This window comes from Lactuca serriola, chromosome 7, assembly GCF_051521515.1.
Source record: "Lactuca serriola cultivar US96UC23 chromosome 7, Lser_US96UC23_V15, whole genome shotgun sequence".
Classification (NCBI taxonomy): Eukaryota; Viridiplantae; Streptophyta; class Magnoliopsida; order Asterales; family Asteraceae; genus Lactuca; species Lactuca serriola.
The window spans coordinates 88419602-88440348 of record NC_136414.1 but is presented as its reverse complement, the minus strand read 5'-3'; the positions used below and the strand labels follow the sequence as shown (position 1 = coordinate 88440348).

Genomic DNA, 20747 nt, shown 5'->3' with positions numbered 1-20747 from the left:
GGGTCCTTTCTAGCCTTTTGGAATTATTTTAAGCCTTGTGCAAAGCTCAAAGTATGATTTAAAGGCCAATATTCGATCTAAAATGGAGTTTACGGCCATTGAAGGGTGTACGGCTGTAAACCCATTCAAAGTTTTTGATTTGGGTCGATTCCTGGTCAAAAATCAGTGGTTTCTAGTAAACATTCAGCATGGAGGGTACTTACTCACTGAAAGAGGCTTGGAATGTTGTTTTTAGCCACCAAACACTAGTGTGTGTTCTTGGTGAGAGAGAGAGTATCTAGCAAAGATGAAGTTATATGGAATGAAACATGGACTCAACACTAGAAAAGGGATTAAAACACATGAAAAGTGAATAATTACTTACAATCTTGAGGTTTCTTGATTAAACTCGAAATTGTAGAGATATACTAGAGAGATAAAGCTTCTTAAAGGGTGAAACGAAGGCCACTCAACCTTTATATAGGTAGAGTTTATAGCCACGGGTGGGGGTCCACTAGGCACTGACCGCAAAGAGATTTTACGGTCGTACACGAGTTTACAGACGTCAACTCGCCCTGGGCCGTGAACTCTTTGCTTTTCGAGGGAATCGAGAGTTTTTCGCGCATTTTTGTTTTCCGACACGTATGTAATTATGACAATAACCCTAGTTTATTTACTTAACCCAAGAATTTTGTCGGAAAATTTAATAAAAAAGTAAATTTTATTAACGGAAGTGGGTTACAATAACGAAATAAATTTCAGGTTGTCACAAAAAAAAATTCAAACAAAGGGCCCAACCGGGTTCGAACCGGTGACCTCTTGATCTGCAGTCAAATGCTCTGCCACTGAGTTATGGACCCATTTTGATGGTTATTTGAAGCATTGATTTATATTATTCAATATTCGAAAAAAAGAAGACTGAAAGGTGTTGATAGATCAAGTTGGAGCGCCTTGAAAATGATTTTTATAAAAAAAAAATACTTATTTGGCATGCTACTAACCTAAATAAAAATTTAAGACAAACCTTAAAAGAAATGACCATCTAAAGCTGGTGAGTTCATTAGCATGGTTTGTATTGAAAACTAGTCACTGAGTTTGTATAAATGATTTCTTTTCATTATATGTAAATTGTCGTTTGTATCGAAAAATCGTTATTATCGAGTTATGAATATGAAAGTATGTTTACCAATAAAATCCCATATTTCGTAACTTGTTTGTTGATTTCTATATGAAAAGTATATTCTGTTTGAAAATCCTGGTTACCACCGGTATGTATAGTAGTTTTATTTGTTAAAATAAAACCGTAGACTGTGTCCCTAAACCGTAGACTGTTTGAAAATCCTGGTTACCTTCCAGTAAATAGATATGTAGTTTTATTAATTGAAATAAAACTATAGAAGACAGAATTTCCTTGAACAAAGGTTGGTTATTACTTATTGTGAGTTGTATAACCATAATAATATGACCAGTGACCTCCTTGACATTTCTTCAGGCGTCGTATGAATTAAAAAATTTATCACCCCAGACGTGCCCGCCTAACTGTAGCTAACAGTTCAGGTTGGGATTGTTGGTCTCGAATAAATGTATTCGCAAATTTCACGCTCTCCCTCCAAGAGACTCTAGTTATACTAACGGTGAGGATTTATTGGCACCCCGAGGGGCATAATGAAGATCAGTCTCACAATCTTCTAATAATTAGTTTACGTATTTTTCGGTTGTTCTCGAGTTCGAAATCGTTTGTAACGGTGTAGAGTACGAATAATTATATATAAATAATTATTTAGCAAGATACTCTAAGTTTGTATTCGTAGAAATAGATAAACTAAATCTGACATAGTTTATATGTTTGGCTTTGCATAAAGTCTGAATCTGTAAGACCGGTAAAGAAATCCCAAACAATAACTATTATAGTTTGAATGTTTAGTTACGTTCATGTATTGTTTTGGAAACTATGCAATTATAATTTAGAAAACGTCCCTTATGCTCCGCATATTACAAAAGGGATAAATATGTCTAAATGTTGGATAGAAAACCGTTATAATTGTATCAGTTTGTAAGTTATGAAAACTTTTAGGTTTCACTTGTATTTCCCCCCCCCCCCCCCCCCCAAAAAAAAAAAAAAAAAAAAAACCTGAAAAACTCAGAAAAGCGTACGGGTATGAACTCATTGCTGGTTGGATGCAGAGGATTGAACTGGACGATTCTTGAGTTGCTCTATGTTGCACTTAACGGAAATCCTAATATCAAATTAATACATATATGTATTTAAATTAGTGATTTCGTTAGATAAGTGCTAGATAAACACTTGGTTTTGGTTAAGGAATGTCATCGGGAATTGGTTGGATCGAGGAAAACGGACTTTTTCCCACGAATGAGCTGTTTACGGCCGTAAAGGGAGTTTATGGCTGTGAACTGGGTTTGCGGTCCATGGGTTTACGGCCCATGGGTTTACGACTATAAACACTGGACGAGATGTGCGATTTTCGTTGTTTAAGGGTCCTTTCTAGCCTCTTGGAATTATTTTAAGCCTTGTGCAAAGCTCAAAGTAGGATTTAAAGGCCAATATTCGATCTAAAATGGAGTTTACGGCCATTGAAGGGTGTACGGTCGTAAACCCATTCCAAGTTTATGATTTGGGTCGATTCCTGGTCAAAAATCAGTGGTTTCTAGTAAACATTGAGCATCAAGGGTACTTACTCACTGAAAGAGGCTTGGAATGTGGTTTTTAGCCACCAAACACTAGTGTGTGTTCTTGGTGAGAGAGAGAGTATCTAGCAAAGATGAAGTTACATGGAATGGAACATGGAATCAACACTAGAAAAGGGATTAAAACACAAGAGAAGTGAATAATTACTTACATTCTTGAGGTTTCTTGATCAAACTCGAAATTGTAGAGACAAAGTAGAGAGATAAAGCTTCTTAAAGTGTGAAAAGGGTGAAATGAAGGCCACTCAACCTTTATATAGGCTAAGTTTATAGCCACTGGTGGGTGTCCACGAGGCACTGACCGCAAACAGAGTTTACGACCATACACAAGTTTACGGACATAAACTCGCCCTGGGCCGTGAACTCTTTGCTTTTCAAGGGAATAGAGAGTTTTTCGCGCATTTTCGTTTTCCGACACGTATGTAATTATGACAATAACCCTAGTTTAATTACTTAACCCAAGAATTTTGACGGCAAATTTAATAAAAAATAAATTTTATTAACAGAAGTGGGTTACATTAACGAAATAAATTTCGGGTTGTCACAAAAAAAAATTCAAACAAAGGGCCCGACCGGGTTCGAACCGGTGACCTCTTGATCTGCAGTCAAATGCTCTCCACTGAGCCATGGACCCATTTTGATGGTTATTTGAAGCATTGATTTATATTATTCAACATTTGAAAAAAAGAAGACTGAAAGGTGTTGATAGATCAAGTTGGAGCGCCTTGAAAATGATTTTTATAAAAAAAAGTACTTATTTGGCATGCTACTAACCTAAATAAAAATTTAGGACAAACCTTAAAAGAAATGACACCCTGAAGCTGGTGAGTTCAAAAGACGGGTTTTGTATTGAAAACTAGTTACTGAGTTTGTATAAATGATTTCTTTTCATTATAAGTAAATTGTTGTTTGTATCGAAAAATCGTTATTATCGAGTTATGAATATGAAAGTATGTTTAACAATAAAATCCCATATTTTGTAACATGTTTGATGATTTCTATATGAAAAGTATATTCTGTTTGAAAATCCTGGTTACCACCAGTATGTATAGTAGTTTTATTTGTTAAAATAAAACCGTAAACTGTGTCCCTAAACCGTAGACTGTTTGAAAATCCTGGTTACCTTCCAGTAAATAGATATGTAGTTTTATTAATTGAAATATAACTATAGAAGAAAGAATTTCCATGAACAAAGGTTGGTTATTACTTAGTGTGAGTCGTATAACCATACTAATATGACCAGTGACCTCCTTGACGTTTCTTGAGGCGTCGTATGAATAAAAAATTTATCACCGTAGGCGTGGCCGCCTAACTGTAGCTAACAGTTCAGGTTGGGATTGTCGGTCCCAAATAAATGTATTCACAAATTTCACGCTCTCCCTCCAGGAGACTCTAGTTATACTAACGGTGAGGATTTATTGGTACCCCGAGGGGCATAATGAAGATCTGTCTAACAATCTTGTAATAAATAGTTTACGTATTTTTCGGTTGTTCTCGAGTTCGAAATCGTTTGTAACGGTGTAGAGTACGAATAGTTATACATAAATAATTATTTAGCAAGATACTCTAAGTTTGTATTCGTAGAAATGGATAAACTAAATCTGACATAGTTTATATGTTTGGCTTTGCATGAAGTCTGAATCTGTAAGACTGGTAATCAAATCCCAAAATATACCTATTATAGTTTGAATGTTTAGTTACGTTCATGTGTTGTTTTGGAAAGTATGCAATTATAATTTAGAAAACGTATCTTATGCTCCGCATATTACAAAAGGGATAAATATGTCTAAATGTTTGATAGAAAACCGTTATAATTCTATCAGTTTTTAAGTTAGGAAAACTTTTAGGTTTGACTTGCATCCCCCTCCCCCTAAAAAACTCATAAAAGCGTAGGGGTATGAACTCACCGCTGGTTGGATGCAGTGGATTGAACTGGACGATTCTCGGGTTGCTCTATGTTGCACTTAACGAAAATCCTAATATCAAATGAATACATATATGTACTTAAATTAGCGATTTCGTTAGATAAGTGTTAGATAAACACTTGGTTTTGGTTAAGGAATGTCATCGGGAATTGGTTGGATCGAGGAAAACAGACTTTTTCCCACGACTGAGTTGTTTACGGCCGTAAAGGGTGTTTACGGCTGTGAACTGGGTTTGTGTTGTCCATGGGTTTACGGCCCATGGGTTTACGACTGTAAACACTGGACGAGATGTGCGGTCTTCGGTGTTTAAGGGTCCTTTCTAGCCTCTTTGAATTATTTAAAGCCTTGTGCAAAGCTCAAAGTAGGATTTAAAGGCCAATATTCGATCTAAAATGGAGTTTATGGCCATTGAGGGTCTAAGGCCGTAAACTCATTCCAAGTTTATGATTTGGGTCGATTCCTGGTCAAAAATCAGTGGTTTCTGGTAAACATTGATCATCGAGGGTACTTACTCACTGAAAGAGGATTGGAATGTGGTTTTTAGCCACCAAACACTAGTGTGTGTTCTTGGTGAGAGAGAGAGAGAGAGTATCTAGCAAAGATGAAGTAATATGGAATGAAACATGGACTCAACACTAGAAAGGGAATTAAAACACAAGAGAAGTGAATAATTACTTACATTCTTGAGGTTTCTTGATCAAACTCGAAATTGTAGAGACAGAGTAGAGAGATAAAGCTTCTTAAAGTGTGAAAATTGTGAAATGAAGGCCACTCAACCCTTATATAGGCTGAGTTTATAGCCACGGGTGGGGGTCCACCAGGCACTGACCGCAAACAGAGTTTACGGCCGTACACGAGTTTACGGACATAAACTCGCCCTGGGCCGTGAACTCTTTGCTTTTCTAGGGAATCGAGAGTTTTTCGCGCATTTTTGTTTTCCGACACGTATGTAATTATGACAATAACCCTAGTTTAATTACTTAACCCAAGAATTTTCACGGCAAAATTAATAAAAAAAAGTAAATTTTATTAAAAGATGTGGGTTACAATAACGAAATAAATTTCAGGTTGTCACAAAAAAAAATTCAAACAAAGGGCCCAACCGGGTTCGAACCGGTGACCTCTTGATCTGCAGTCAAATGCTCTACCACTGAGCTATGGACCCATTTAGATGGTTATTTGAAGCGTTGATTTATATTATTCAACATTCGAAAAAAAAGAAGACCGAAAGGTGTTGATAGATCAAGTTGGAGCGCCTTGAAAATGATATTTATAAAAAAAAAGTACTTATTTGGCATGCTACTAACCTAAATAAAAATTTAGGACAAACCTTAAAAGAAATGACCATCTAAAGCTGGTGAGTTGATAAGCATGGTTTTGTATTGAAAACTAGTTACTACTGAGTTTGTATAAATGATTTCTTTTCATTATAAGTAAATTGTCGTTTGTATCGAAAAATCGTTATTATCGAGTTATGAATATGAAAGTATGTTTACCAATAAAATCCAAAATTTCGTAACATGTTTGATGATTTCTATATGAAAGGTATATTCTGTTTGAAAATCCTGGTTACCACCGGTATGTATAGTAGTTTTATTTGTTAAAATAAAACCGTAGACTGTGTCCCTAAACCGTAGACTGTTTGAAAATCCTGGTTACCTTCCAGTATATAGATATGTAGTTTTATTAATTGAAATAAAACTATAGAAGAAAGAATTTCCATGAACAAAGGTTGGTTATTACTTATTGTGAGTTGTATAACCATACTAATATGAGCAGTGACCTCCTTGACGTTTCTTAAGGCGTCGTATGAATAAAAAATTTATCACCCTAGGCGTGCCCGCCTTGACGTTTCTTGAGGCGTCGTATGAATAAAAAATTTATCACCCTAGGCGTGCCCGCCTAACTGTAGCTAACAGTTCAGGTTGAGATTGTCGGTCCTGAATAAATGTATTCACAAATTTGACGTTCTCCCTCCAGGAGACTCTAGTTATACTAACGGTGAGGATTTATTGGTACCCCGAGGGGCATAATGAAGAGGGGCATAATGAAGATCAGTCTCACAATCTTGTAATAATTTGTTTACGTATTTTTCGGTTGTTCTCGAGTTCGAAATCGTTTGTAACGGTGTAGAGTACGAATAATTATACATAAATAATTATTTAGCAAGATACTCTAAGTTTGTATTTGTAGAAATGGATAAACTAAATCTGACATAGTTTATATGTTTGGCTTTGCATGAAGTCTGAATCTATAAGACTGGTAATCAAATCCCAAAATATACCTATTATAGTTTGAATGTTTAGTTACGTTCATGTATTGTTTTGGAAACTATGAAATTATAATTTAGAAAACGTCCTTTATGCTCCGCATATTACAAAAGGGATAAATATGTCTAAATGTTTGATAGAAAACCGTTATAATTGTATCAGTTTTTAAGTTATGAAAATTTTTAGGTTTGACTTGTATCCCCCCCCCCTAAAAACCTGAAAAACTCAGAAAAGCGTAGGGGAATGAGCTCACTGTTGGTTGGATGCAGAGGATTGAACTGGACGATTCTTGAGTTGCTCTATGTTGCACTTAACGGAAATCCTAATATCAAATGAATACATATATGTATTTAAATTAACGATTTCGTTAGATAAGTGTTAGATAAACACTTGGTTTTGGTTAAGGAATGTCATCGGGAATTGGTTGGATCGAGGAAAAGAGACTTTTTCCCACGAATGAGCTGTTTACGGCCGTAAAGGGAGTTAACGGCTGTGAACTGGGTTTGCGGTCCATGGGTTTACGGCCCATGGGTTTACGACTGTAAACACTGGACGAGATGTGCGATTTTCGGTGTTTAAGGGTCCTTTCTAGCCTCTTGGAATTATTTTAAGCCTTATGCAAAGCTCAAAGTAGGATTTAAAGGCCAATATTCGATCTAAAATGGAGTTTACGGCCATTGAAGGGTTTACGGACGCAAACCCATTCCAAGTTTATGATTTGGGTCGATTCCTGGTCAAAAATCAGTGGTGTCTAGTAAACATTGAGCATGGAGGGTACCTACTCAAAAAAAGAGGCTTGGAATGTGGTTTTTAGCCACCAAACACTAGTGTGTGTTCTTGGTGAGAGAGAGTATCTAGCAAAGATGAAGTTATATGGAATGAAACATGGACTCAACACTAGAAAAGGGATTAAAACACAAGAGAAGTGAATAATTACTTAGATTCTTGAGGTTTCTTGATCAAACTAGAAATTGTAGAGACAGAGTAGAGAGAGAGAAAGCTTCTTAAAGTGTGAAAAGGGTGAAATGAAGGCTACTCAACCCTTATATAGGCTGAGTTTATAGCCACGGGTGGGGGACCACCAGGCACTGACCGCAAACAGAGTTTACGGCCGTACACGAGTTTACCGCCGTAAACTCGCCCTGGGCCGTGAACTCGTTGCTTTTCTAGGGAATCGAGAGTTTTTTGCGCATTTTCGTTTTCCGACACGTATGTAATTATGACAATAACCCTAGTTTATTTACTTAACCCAAGAATTTTGAAGGAAAATTTAATAAAAAAGTAAATTTTATTAACAGAAGTGGGTTACAATAACGAAATAAATTACGGGTTGTCACAAAAAAAAAATTCAAACGAAGGGCCCAACCGGGTTCGAACTGCTGACCTTTTGATCTGCTGTCAAATGCTCTACCACTGAGCTATGGACCCATTTTGATGGTTATTTGAAGCATTGATTTATATTATTCAACATTCGAAAAAAAAAAGACTGAAAGGTGTTGATAGATCAACTTGGAGCGCCTTGAAAATGATTTTTATAAAAAAAAAAGTACTTATTTGGCATGCTATTAACCTAAATAAAAATTTTGGACTAACCTTAAAAGAAATGACCATCTAAATCTGGTGAGTTCATAAGCATGGTTTTGTATTGAAAACTTGTAACTGAGTTTGTATATATGATTTCTTTTCATTCTAAGTAAATTGTCGTTTGTATCGAAAAATCGTTATTATCGAGTTGTGAATATGAAAGTATGTTTACCACTAAAATCCCATATTTCGTAAAACGTTTTATGATTTCTATATGAAAAGTATATTCTGTTTGAAAATCCTGGTTACCACCGGTATGTATAGTAGTTTTATTTGTTAAAATAAAACCGTAGACGATGTCCCTAAACCGTAGACTGTTTGAAAATCCTGGTTACCTTCCAATAAATAGATATGTAGTTTCGTTAATTGAAATAAAACTATAGAAGAAAGAATTTCCATGAACAAAGGTTGGTTATTATTTATTGTGAGTCGTATAACCATGCTAATATGACCAGTGACCTCCTTAACGTTTCTTCAGGCGTCGTATGAATAAAAGATTTGTCACCCCAAGCGTGCCCGCGTAACTGTAGCTAACAGTTCAGGTTGGGATTGTCGGTCCCGAATAAATGTATTCACAAATTTCACGCTCTCCCTCCAGGAGAATCTGGTTATACTAACGGTGAGGATTTATTGGTACCCCGAGGGACATAATGAAGATCAGTCTCACAATCTTCTAATATTTAATTTACGTATTTTTCGGTTGTTCTCGAGTTCGAAATCGTTTGTAACGGTGTAGAGTACGAATAATTATACATAAATAATTATTTAGCAAGATACTCTAAGTTTGTATTTGTAGAAATGGATAAACTAAATCTGACATAGTTTATATGTTTGGCTTTGCATAAAGTCTGAATCTGTAAGACCGGTAAAGAAATCCCAAACAATAACTATTATAGTTTGAATGTTTAGTTACGTTCATGTATTGTTTTGGAAACTATGCAATTATAATTTAGAAAACGTCCCTTATGCTCCGCATATTACAAAAGGGATAAATATGTCTAAATGTTGGATAGAAAACCGTTATAATTGTATCAGTTTTTAAGTTATGAAAACTTTTAGGTTTCACTTGTATTTCCCCCCCCCCCCCCCCCAAATAAAAAAAAAACCTGAAAAACTCAGAAAAGCGTACGGGTATGAACTCATTGCTGGTTGGATGCAGAGGATTGAACTGGACGATTCTTGAGTTGCTCTATGTTGCACTTAACGGAAATCCTAATATCAAATGAATACATATATGTATTTAAATTAGCGATTTCGTTAGATAAGTGTTAGATAAACATTTGGTTTTGGTTAAGGAATGTCATCGGGAATTGGTTGGATCGAGGAAAACAGACTTTTTCCTACGAATGAGCTGTTTATGGCCGTAAAGGGAGTTTACGGCTGTGAATTGGGTTTGCGGTCCATGGGTTTACGGCCCATGGGTTTACGACTGTAAACACTGGACGAGATGTGCGATTTTCGGTGTTTAAGGGTCCTTTCTAGCCTCTTGGAATTATTTTAAGCCTTGTGCAAAGCTCAAAGTAGGATTTAAAGGCCAATATTCGATCTAAAATGTAGTTTACGGCCATTGAAGGGTTTACGGACGCAAACCCATTCCAAGTTTATGATTTGGGTCGATTCCTGGTCAAAAATCAGTGGTTTCTAGTAAACATTGAGCATGGAGGGTACCTACTCACTAAAAGAGGCTTAGAATGTGGTTTTTAGCCACCAAACACTAGTGTGTGTTCTTGGTGAGAGAGAGTATCTAGCAAAGATGAAGTTATATGGAACGAAACATGGACTCAACACTAGAAAAGGGATTAAAACACAAGAGAAGCGAATAATTACTTACATTCTTGAGGTTTCTTGATCAAACTCGAAATTATAGAGACAGAGTAGAGAGAGAGAAAGCTTCTTAAAGTGTGAAAAGGGTGAAATGAAGGCCACTCAATCCTTATATAGGCTGAGTTTATAGCCACGGGTGGGGGTCCACCAGGCACTGACCGCAAACATTGTTTACAACCGTACACGAGTTTACGGACGTAAACTCGCCCTGGGCCGTGAACTCTTTGCTTTTCTAGGGAATAGAGAGTTTTTTGCGCATTTTCGTTTTCCGACACGTATGTAATTATGACAATAACCCTAATTTAATTACTTAACACAAGAATTTTGACGGCAAATTTAATAAAAAAAAGTAAATTTTATTAACAGAAGTGGGTTACGTTAACGAAATAAATTTCGGGTTGTCACAAAAAAAAAATTCAAACAAAGGGCCCAACCGGGTTCGAACCGGTGACCTCTTGATCTGCAGTCAAATGCTCTACCACTGAGCTATGGACCCATTTTGACGGTTATTTGAAGCATTGATTTATATTATTCAACATTCGAAAGAAAGAATACTGAAAGGTGTTGATAGATCAAGTTGAAGCGCCTTGAAAATGATTTTTATAAAAAAAAAAAGTACTTATTTGGCATGCTACTAACCTAAATAAAAATATAGGACAAACCTTAAAAGAAATGACCACCTAAAGCTGGTGAGTTCAAAAGACGGGTTTTGTATTGAAAATTAGTTACTGAGTTTGTATAAATTATTTCTTTTCCTTATAAGTAAATTGTCGTTTGTATCGAAAAATCGTTATTATCGAGTTATGAATATGAACGTATGTTTACCAATAAAATCCCGTATTTCGTCACATGTTTGATGATTTCTCTATGAAAAGTATATTTTGTTTGAAAATCCTGGTTACCACCAATATGTATAGTAGTTTTATTTGTTAAAATAAAACCGTAGACTGTGTCTCTAAACCGTAGACTGTTTGAAATCCTGGTTACCTTCCAGTAAATAGATATGTAGTTTTATTAATTGAAATAAAACTATAGAAGAAAGAATTTCCATGAACAAAGGTTGGTTATTACTTAGTGTGAGTCGTATAACCATACTAATATGACCAGTGACCTCCTTGACGTTTCTTTAGGTGTCGTATGAATAAAAAATTTATCACCCTAGGCGTGCCCGCCTAACTGTAGCTAACAGTTCAAGTTGGGATTGTCGGTCCCGAATAAATGTATTCACAAATTTCACGCTCTCCCTCCAGGAGACTCTAGTTATACTAACGGTGAGAATTTATTGGTACCCCGAGAGGCATAATGAAGATTAGTCTCACAATCTTGTAATAAATAGTTTACGTATTTTTCGGTTGTTCTCGAGTTCGAAATCGTTTGTAACGGTGTAGAGTACGAATAATTATACATAAATAATTATTTAGCAAGATACTCTAAGTTTGTATTCGTAGAAATGGATAAACTAAATCTGACATAGTTTATATGTTTGGCTTTGCATGAAGTCTGAATCTGTAAGACTGGTAATCAAATTCCAAAATATACCTATTATAGTTTGAATGTTTAGTTATGTTCATGTATTGTTTTGGAAACTATGCAATTATAATTTAGAAAACGTCCTTTATGCTCCGCATATTACAAAAAGGATAAATATGTCTAAATGTTTGATAGAAAACCGTTATAATTTTATCACTTTTTAAGTTATGAAAACTTTTAGGTTTGACTTGTATCCCCCCCCCCCCCCCTAAAAACCTGAAAAACTCAGAAAAGCGTAGGGGAATGAGCTCACTGCTGGTTGGATGCAGTGGATTGAACTGGACGATTCTTGGGTTGCTCTATGTTGCACTTAACGGAAATCCTAATATCAAATTAATACATATATGTATTTAAATTAGCGATTTCGTTAGATAAGTGTTAGATAAACACTTGGTTTTGGTTAAGGAATGTCATCGGGAATTGGTTGGATCGAGGAAAAGAGACTTTTTCCCACGAATGAGCTGTTTACGGCCGTAAAGGGAGTTTACGGCTGTGAACTGGGTTTGCAGTCCATGGGTTTACGGCCCATGGGTTTACGAATGTAAACACTGGACGAGATGTGCGATCTTCGGTGTTTAAGGGTCCTTTCTAGCCTCTTTGAATTATTTTAAGCCTTGTGCAAAGCTCAAAGTAGGATTTAAAGGCCAATATTCGATCTAAAATGGAGTTTACGGATATTGAAGGGTGTACGGCCGTAAACCCATTCCAAGTTTATGATTTGGGTCGATTCCTGGTCATAAATCAGTGGTTTCTAGTAAAAATTGAGCATCGAGGGTACTTACTCACTGAAAGAGGCTTGGAATGTGGTTTTTAGCCACCAAACACTAGTGTGTGTTCTTGGTGAGAGAGAGAGTATCTAGCAAAGATAAAGTTATATGGAATGAAACATGGACTCAACACTAGAAAAGGGATTAAAACACAAGAGAAGTGAATAATTACTTACATTCTTGAGGTTTCTTGATCAAACTCGAAATTGTAGAGACAGAGTAGAGAGATAAAGCTTCTTAAAGTGTGAAAATGGTGAAATGAAGGCCACTCAACCCTTATATAGGCTGAGTTTATAGCCACGGGTGGGGGTCAACCAGGCACTGACCGCAAACAGAGTTTACGGCCGTACACGAGTTTACGGACATAAACTCGCCCTGGGCCGTGAACTCTTTGCTTTTCTAGGGAATCGAGAGTTTTTCGCGCATTTTCGTTTTCCAACACGTATGTAATTATGACAATAACCCTAGTTTAATTACTTAACCCAAGAATTTTCACGGCAAAATTAATAAAAAAAGTAAATTTTATTAACAGATGTGGGTTACAATATTGAAACAAATTTCAGGTTGTCACAAAAAAAAAATTCAAACAAAGGGCCCAACCGGGTTCGAACCGGTGACCTCTTGATCTGCAGTCAAATGCTCTACCTCTGATCTATGGACCCATTTTGATGGTTATTTGAAGCATTGATTTATATTATTCAACATTCGAAAAAAAGAAGACTGAAAGGTGTTGATAGATCAAGTTGGAGCGCCTTGAAAATGATTTTTATAAAAAAAAGTACTTATTTGGCATGCTACTAACCTAAATAAAAATTTAGGACAAACCTTAAAAGAAATGACCATCTAAAGCTGGTGAGTTGATAAGCATGGTTTTGTATTGAAAACTAGTTACTACTGAGTTTGTATAAATGATTTCTTTTCATTATAAGTAAATTATCGTTTGTATCGAAAAATCGTTATTATCGATTTATGAATATGAAAGTATGTTTACCAATAAAATCCCATATTTTGTAACATGTTTGATGATTTCTATATGAAAGGTATATTCTGTTTGAAAATCCTGGTTACCACCGGTATGTATAGTAGTTTTATTTGTTAAAATAAAACCGTAGACTGTGTCCCTAAACCGTAGACTGTTTGAAATCCTGGTTACCTTCTAGTAAATGGATATGTAGTTTTATTAATTGAAATAAAACTATAGAAGAAAGAATTTCCATGAACAAAGGTTGGTTATTACTTATTGTGAGTTGTATAACCATACTAATATGACCAGTGACCTCCTTGACGTTTCTTCAGGCGTCGTATGAATAAAAAATTTATCACCCTAGGCGTGCCCGCCTTGACGTTTCTTGAGGCGTCGTATGAATAAAAAATTTATCACCCTAGGCGTGCCCGCCTAACTGTAGCTAACAGTTCAGGTTGAGATTGTCGGTCCTGAATAAATGTATTCACAAATTTGACGTTCTCCCTCCAGGAGACTCTAGTTATACTAACGGTGAGGATTTATTGGTACCCCGAGGGGCATAATGAAGATCAGTCTCACAATCTTGTAATAATTAGTTTACGTATTTTTCGGTTGTTCTCGAGTTCGAAATCGTTTGTAACGGTGTAGAGTACGAATAATTATACATAAATAATTATTTAGCAAGATACTCTAAGTTTGTATTTGTAGAAATGGATAAACTAAATCTGACATAGTTTATATGTTTGGCTTTGCATGAAGTCTGAATCTATAAGACTGGTAATCAAATCCCAAAATATACCTATTATAGTTTGAATGTTTAGTTACGTTCATGTATTGTTTTGGAAACTATGAAATTATAATTTAGAAAACGTCCTTTATGCTCCGCATATTACAAAAGGGATAAATATGTCTAAATGTTTGATAGAAAACCGTTATAATTGTATCAGTTTTTAAGTTATGAAAACTTTTAGGTTTGACTTGTATCCCCCCCCCCCCTAAAAACCTGAAAAACTCAGAAAAGCGTAGGGGTATGAGCTCACTGCTGGTTGGATGCAGAGGATTGAACTGGACGATTCTTGAGTTGCTCTATGTTGCACTTAACGGAAATCCTAATATCAAATGAATACATATATGTATTTAAATTAACGATTTCGTTAGATAAGTGTTAGATAAACACTTGGTTTTGGTTAAGGAATGTCATCGGGAATTGGTTGGATCGAGGAAAACAGACTTTTTTCCCACGAATTAGCTGTTTACGGCTGTGAACTAGATTTGCGGTCCATGGGTTTATGGCCCATGGGTATACGACTGTAAACACCGGACGAGATGTGTGATTTCCGGTGTTTCCGGGTCCTTTCTAGCATCTTGGAATTATTTTAAGCCTTGTGCAAAGCTCAAAGTAGGATTTAACGGCCAATATTCGACCTAAAATGGAGTTTACGGCCATTGAAGGGTGTACGGCCGTAAACCCATTCCAAGTTTATGATTTGGGTCAATTCCAGGTCAAAAATCAGTGGTTTCTAGTAAACATTGAGCATGGAGGGTACTTACTCACTGAAAGAGGCTTGGAATGTGGTTTTTAGCCACCAAACACTAGTGTGTGTTCTTGGTGACAGAGAGTATCTAGAAAATATGAAGTTATATGGAATGAAACATGGACTCAACACTAGAATAGGGATTAAAACACAAGAGAAGTGAATAATTACTTACATTCTTGAGGTTTCTTGATCAAACTACAAATTGTAGAGAGAGAGTAGAGAGAGAAAGCTTCTTAAAGTGTGAAAAGGGTGAAATGAAGGCCACTCAACCCTTATATAGGGTGTGTTTATAGCCACGGGTGGGGGTCCACCAGGCACTGACCGCAAACAGAGTTTACGGCCGTAAACTCGCCCTGGGCCGTGAACTCGTTGCTTTTCTAGGGAATCAAGAGTTTTTTGCGCATTTTCGTTTTCCGACACGTATGTAATTATGACAATAACCCTAGTTTATTTACTTAACCCAAGAATTTTGAAGGAAAATTTAATAAAAAAGTAAATTTTATTAACAGAAGTGGGTTACAATAACGAAATAAATTTCGGGTTGTCACAAAAAAAAATTCAAACGAAGGGCCCAACCGAGTTCGAACTGCTGACCTCTTGATCTGCAGTCAAATGCTCTACCACTGAGCTATGGACCCATTTTGATGGTTATTTGAAGCATTGATTTATATTATTCAACATTCGACAAAAAAAGACTGAAAGGTGTTGATAGATCAAGTTGGAGCGCCTTGAAAATGATTTTTATATAAAAAAAAGTACTTATTTGGCATGCTATTATCCTAAATAAAAATTTTGGATAAACCTTAAAAGAAATGACCATCTAAAGCTGGTGAGTTCATAAGCATGGTTTTGTATTGAAAACTTGTAACTGAGTTTGTATATATGATTTCTTTTCATTATAAGTAAATTGTCGTTTGTATCGAAAAATCGTTATTACCGAGTTATGAATATGAAAGTATGTTTACCAATAAAATCCCATATTTCGTAACACGTTTGATGATTTCTATATGAAAAGTATATTCTGTTTGAAAATCCTGGTTACCACCGGTATGTATAGTAGTTTTATCTTTTAAAATAAAACCGTAGACTATGTCCCTAAACCGTAGACTGTTTGAAAATCCTGGTTACCTTCCAATAAATAGATATGTAGTTTCATTAATTGAAATAAAACTATAGAAGAAAGAATTTCCATGAACAAAGGTTGGTTATTACTTATTGTGAGTCGTATAACCATGCTAATATGACCAGTGACCTCCTTGACGTTTCTTCAGGCGTCGTATGAATAAAAAATTTGTCACCCCAGGCGTGCCCGCGTAACTGTAGCTAACAGTTCAGGTTGGTATTGTCGGTCCCGAATAAATGTATTCACAAATTTCACTCTCCCTCCAGGAGAATCTGGTTATACTAACGGTGAGGATTTATTGGTACCTTAAGGGGCATAATGAAGATCAGTGTCACAATCTTGTAATAATTAATTTACGTATTTTTCGGTTGTTCTCGAGTTCGAAATCGTTTGTAACGGTGTAGAGTACAAATAATTATACATAAATAATTATTTAGCAAGATACTCTAAGTTTGTATTCGTAGAAATGGATAAACTAAATCTGACATAGTTTATATGTTTGGCTTTCCATAAAGTCTGAATCTGTAAGACCGGTAAAGAAACCCCAAACAATAACTATTATAGTTTGAATGTTTAGTTACGTTCATGTATTGTTTTGGAAACTATGCAATTATAATTTAGAAAACGTCCCTTATGCTCCGCATATTACAAAAGGGATTAATATGTCTAAATGTTTGATAGAAAACCGTTATAATAGTATCAGTTTTTAAGTTATGAAAACTTTTAGGTTAGACTTCTATTCCCCCCCCCCCCTAAAAACCTGAAAAACTCAGAAAAGCGTACGGGTATGAACTCACTGTTGGTTGGATGCAGAGGATTGAACTGGACGATTCTTGAGTTGCTCTATGTTGCACTTAACGGAAATCCTAATATTAAATGAATATATATATGTATTTAAATTAGCGATTTCGTTAGATAAGTGTTAGATACACACTTGGTTTTGGTTAAGGAATGTCATCGGGAATTGGTTGGATCGAGGAAAAGAGACTTTTTCCCACGAATGAGCTGTTTACGGCCGTAAAGGGAGTTTACGGCTGTGAACTGGGTTTGCGGTCCATGGGTTTACGACTGTAAACACTGGACGAGATGTGCGATTTTCGGTGTTTAAGGGTCCTTTCTAGCCTCTTGGAATTATTTTAAGCCTTATGCAAAGCTCAAAGTAGGATTTAAAGGCCAATATTCGATCTAAAATGGAGTTTACGGCCATTGAAGGGTTTACGGACGCAAACCCATTCCAAGTTTATGATTTGGGTCGATTCCTGGTCAAAAATCAGTGGTGTCTAGTAAACATTGAGCATGGAGGGTACCTACTCAATAAAAGAGGCTTGGAATGTGGTTTTTAGCCACCAAACACTAGTGTGTGTTCTTGGTGAGAGAGAGTATCTAGCAAAGATGAAGTTATATGGAATGAAACATGGACTCAACACTAGAAAAGGGATTAAAACACAAGAGAAGTGAATAATTACTTACATTCTTGAGGTTTCTTGATCAAACTCGAAATTGTAGAGACAGAGTAGAGAGAGAAAGCTTCTTAAAGTGTGAAAAGGGTGAAATGAAGGCCACTCAACCCTTATATAGGCTGAGTTTATAGCCACGGGTGGGGGTCCACCAGGCACTGACCACAAACATTGTTTACGGCCGTACACGAGTTTACGGACGTAAACTCGCCCTGGGCCGTGAACTCTTTGCTTTTCTAGGGAATCGAGAGTTTTTCGCGCATTTTCGTTTTCCGACATGTATGTAATTATGACAATAACCCTAGTTTATTTACATAATCCAAAAATTTTGACGGAAAATTTAATAAAAAAGTAAATTTTATTAACAGAAGTGGGTTACAATAACGAAATAAATTTCGGGTTGTCACAACAAAAAAATTCAAACAAAGGGCCCAACCGGTGACCTCTTGATCTGCAGTCAAATGCTCTACCACTGAGCTATGGACCCATTTTGATGGTTATTTGAAGCATTGATTTATATTATTCCACATTCGAAAAAAGAAGACTGAAAGGTGTTGATAGATCAAGTTGGAGCGCCTTGAAAATTATTTTTATAAAAAAAAAAAGTACTTATTTGGCATGCTACTAACCTAAGTATAAATTTAGGGCAAACCTTAAAAGAAATGACCATCTAAAGCAGGTGAATACATAAGCATGGTTTTGTATTGAAAACTAGTCACTGAGTTTGTATAAATGATATCTTTTCATTATAAGTAAATTGTCGTTTGTATCGAAAAATCGTTATGATCGAGTTATGATAATGAAAGTATGTTTACCAATAAAATCCCATATTTCGTAACATGTTTGATGATTTCTATATGAAAAGTATATTCTGTTTGAAAATCCTGGTTACCACCAATATGTATAGTAGTTTTATTTGTTAAAATAAAACCGTTGACTGTTTGAAAATCCTGGTTACCTTCCAGTAAATAGATATGTAGTTTTATTAATTGAAATAAAACTATAGAAGAAAGAATTTCCAAGAACAAAGGTTGGTTATTACTTACTGTGAGTCGTATAACCATACTAATATGACCAGTGACCTCCTTGATGTTTCTTCAGGCGTCGTATGAATAAAAAATTTGTCACCCCAGGCGTGCCCGCCTAACTGTAGCTAACAGTTCAGGTTGGGATTGTCGGTCCCCAATAAATGTATTCACAAATTTCACGCTCTCCCTCCAGGAGACTCTAGTTATACTAACAGTGAGGATTTATTGGTACCCCGAGGGGCAAAATGAAGATCAGTCTCACAATCTTGTAATAATTAGTTTACGTATTTTTCGGTTGTTCTCGAGTTCGAAATCGTTTCTAACGGTGTAGAGTACAAATAATTATACATAAATAATTATTTAGCAAGATACTCTAAGTTTGTATTCGTAGAAATGGATAAACTAAATCTGATATAGTTTATATGTTTGGCTTTGCGTGAAGTCTGAATCTGTAAGACTGTTAATCAAATCCCAAAATATACCTATTACAGTTTAAATGTTTTGTTACCTTCATGTATTGTTTTGGAAACTGTGCAATTATAATTTAGAAAACGTCCCTTATGCTCCGCATATTACAAAAGGGATAAATATGTCTAAATGTTTGATAGAAAACCATTATAATTGTATCAGTTTTTAAGTTATGAAAACTTTTAGGTTTGACTTCTATTCCCCCCCCCCCTAAAAACCTGAAAAACTCAGAAAAGCGTAGGGGTACGAACTCACTGTTGGTTGGATGTAGAGCATTGAACTGGACGATTCTTGAGTTGCTCTATGTTGCACTTAACGGAAATCCTAATATCAAATGAATACATATATGTATTTAAATTAGCGCTTTCGTTAGATAAGTGTTAGATAAACACTTGGTTTTGGTTAAGGAATGTCATCGGGAATTGGTTGGATCGACGAAAACAGACTTTTTTCCCACGAATAAGCTGTTTACGGCCGTAAAGGGAGTTTACGGCTGTGAACTCGGTTTGCGGTCCATGGGTTTACGGCCCATGGGTTTACGACTGTAAACACCGGACGAGATGTGCGATTTTCGGTGTTTCCGGGTCCTTTCTAGCATCTTCGAATTATTTTAAGCCTTGTGCAAAGCTCAAAGTAGGATTTAACAGCCAATATTCGACCTAAAATGGAGTTTACGACCATTGAAGGGTGTACGGCCGTAAACCCATTCCAAGTTTATGATTTGGGTCAATTCCAGGTCAAAAATCAGTGGTTTCTAGTAAACATTGAGCATGGAGGGTACTTACTCACTGAAAGAGGCTTGGAATGTGGTTTTTAGCCACCAAACACTAGTGTGTGTTCTTGGTGAGAGAGAGAGTATCTGGAAAATATGAAGTTATATGGAATGAAACATGGACTCAACACTAGAAAAGGGATTAAAACACAAGAGAAGTGAATAATTACTTACATTCTTGAGTTTTCTTGATCAAACTAGAAATTGTAGAGACACAGTAGAGAGATAAAGCTTCTTAAAGTGTGAAAAGGGTGAAATGAAGGCCACTCTACCCTTATATAGGCTGAGTTTATAGCCACGGGTGGGGGTCCACCAGGCACTGACCGCAAACAGAGTTTACGGCCGTAAACTCGCCCTGGGCCGTGAACTCGTTGCTTTTCTAGGGAATCAAGAGTTTTTTGCGCATTTTCGTTTTCCGACACGTATGTAATTATGACAATAACCCTAGTTTATTTACTTAACCCAAGAATTTTGAAGGAAAATTTAATAAAAAAGTAAATTTTATTAACAGAAGTGGGTTACAACAAACGAAACAAATTTTGGGTTGTCACAAAAAAAAAATTCAAACGAAGGGCCCAACCGAGTTCGAACTGCTGACCTCTTGATCTGCAATCAAATGCTCTACCACTGAGCTATGGACCCATTTTGATGGTTATTTGAAGCATTGATTTATATTATTCAACATTCGAAAAAAAAAAGACTGAAAGGTGTTGATAGATCAAGTTGGAGCGCCTTGAAAATGATTTTTATATAAAAAAAAAGTACTTATTTGGCATGCTATTAACCTAAATAAAAATTTTGGATAAACCTTA

The 20747-nt window shown here is 36.0% G+C and overlaps 5 non-coding genes across 5 annotated transcripts; all 5 read right to left on the bottom strand.

Moving 5' to 3' along the window:
* Positions 1-767: 767 nt before the first annotated feature.
* On the bottom strand, positions 768-839 carry TRNAC-GCA (transfer RNA cysteine (anticodon GCA)). The gene has a single exon. It is a non-coding gene; the product is annotated as a tRNA-Cys (tRNA).
* A 2409-nt stretch (positions 840-3248) lies between these two features.
* On the bottom strand, positions 3249-3319 carry TRNAC-GCA (transfer RNA cysteine (anticodon GCA)). The gene has a single exon. It is a non-coding gene; the product is annotated as a tRNA-Cys (tRNA).
* Positions 3320-5703: 2384 nt separating this feature from the next.
* TRNAC-GCA (transfer RNA cysteine (anticodon GCA)) lies at positions 5704-5775 on the bottom strand. Its single transcript has one exon. It is a non-coding gene; the product is annotated as a tRNA-Cys (tRNA).
* Positions 5776-10712: 4937 nt separating this feature from the next.
* On the bottom strand, positions 10713-10784 carry TRNAC-GCA (transfer RNA cysteine (anticodon GCA)). The gene has a single exon. It is a non-coding gene; the product is annotated as a tRNA-Cys (tRNA).
* A 2391-nt stretch (positions 10785-13175) lies between these two features.
* TRNAC-GCA (transfer RNA cysteine (anticodon GCA)) lies at positions 13176-13247 on the bottom strand. The gene has a single exon. It is a non-coding gene; the product is annotated as a tRNA-Cys (tRNA).
* Positions 13248-20747: the final 7500 nt, after the last annotated feature.